This window comes from Tupaia chinensis, unplaced genomic scaffold (genome assembly GCF_000334495.1).
Source record: "Tupaia chinensis unplaced genomic scaffold, TupChi_1.0 Scaffold000683_1, whole genome shotgun sequence".
Lineage (NCBI taxonomy): Eukaryota > Metazoa > Chordata > Mammalia > Scandentia > Tupaiidae > Tupaia > Tupaia belangeri.
The window spans coordinates 1,120,028-1,121,467 of record NW_006160206.1 but is presented as its reverse complement, the minus strand read 5'-3'; positions in this window follow the sequence as shown (position 1 = coordinate 1,121,467).

Here is a 1,440-nt window from a genome sequence, read left to right as displayed (position 1 = left end):
TTCTCCCTCCCTCCAGGATTTTGGGCACACAGCATATGTGCCTGGAGTGCCTCTCAAGTTGTTGGACCCAGGACTCAAACTGCATAGTCAGCCTGTGGGGTCCAGTGCCTTAACCACCACGCACCAGCTGGCCCACAAAACTATTTTTAACTTCATGCATAGCTATTTTCTCAAAATATGCATTTTCCACGAACCTTTTGAAGGGTGTTCATATTCCTTTGTACCCCCGAAATGACTATCATTAACTGAGAGCTGATTCTGTGTCAGGTGCTTTTTGAAATTCTTTCTGTACATGAACCCCCATGGACCTCACAACAACCAGGTGGGGTGAACAATGTTATTACACACATTTTAAAGATGAGAGAATGGAGCTGGGTCCATAGCTTGGTGGTTAAGGGAGCCAGATCCCACATGCCAACTGTGGGTCAAATCCCAGCCCTGACAGTTTGAAAAACACACCTGGCATGTGTTTGTGCATGCTCAAACTCCTAATAGGATGAAGAAATGGAGGAGAAAGGATTGCAGTGTGACCAGATCCCATTGTGAAGGAGTTTTCTATTTCTTTCTCTCAAGTGCGTGTGCCCTGACAATGAAAAAAGCAGTAACAAAAACAAAAATACCCCAGAGGCAGAGGAAGGAAGGCTTAGAATCTTGGTCTTCCCTAAGTTCACTGGGCAAGTTCCCGCAGGGAGGCTGACAGCAGAGACCAGCTCTTGAGCCCCATTCCCATCACAGTTACGCACGGGTTCATCAGATGCCTCTGTGTCATATATTTGCCAGGTGCCAGGGATAAGGGTGGGTAGAATTCATCACAGTCCTGGCCTTGCATGTAGAGGTTGGTGGGCAAGACAGGCATTAATCAGTCACACGGACGGTGTAAAATTGCACCTGTTAAGTGTCAGAGAAGCAGGCAGGGTGAGCAAAGCACGTCACATGGGACCCCTTCAGGCCTAGGGGTCATGGAAGGCTTCTCTGAGGACCCAAAACCTGATGGAGGCTAGCCAGAGGTGGGGAGAGAACACACAGGAGGAAGGAAGGTCAGGTTCCACAGCAGGAGGGTGGGGATAATTCCAAGAAATTGAAAAAAGCCCAGTGTACAAAACAGAGAGGGCACTTACTGGAAGATGCCATTATATAATTCTAGAAAACGCCAACTAATCTACAGAGACAGTAAGCCTGGGATAGGAGATAGGGCGGAGAGGAGAGATTACCAAAGGGTAAGAGGAAATGTGGGGGGACTGATCTGTTCATTGATAGTGGCGATGGTCACGTGCCAAAACTCATCCAGTTGCACATGTTACATGCAGGCTTTTGTAAGTCCATCAGACCCCAGTAAAGCTGTATTCGAAATGAATCTGTAGAAGGCGGGTGGCTAGAGCACATGGGCGGGAGCGGGGCGCAGGGCACTGAGGGTATAGACGCAGGAAGGGCCCTGGGCCG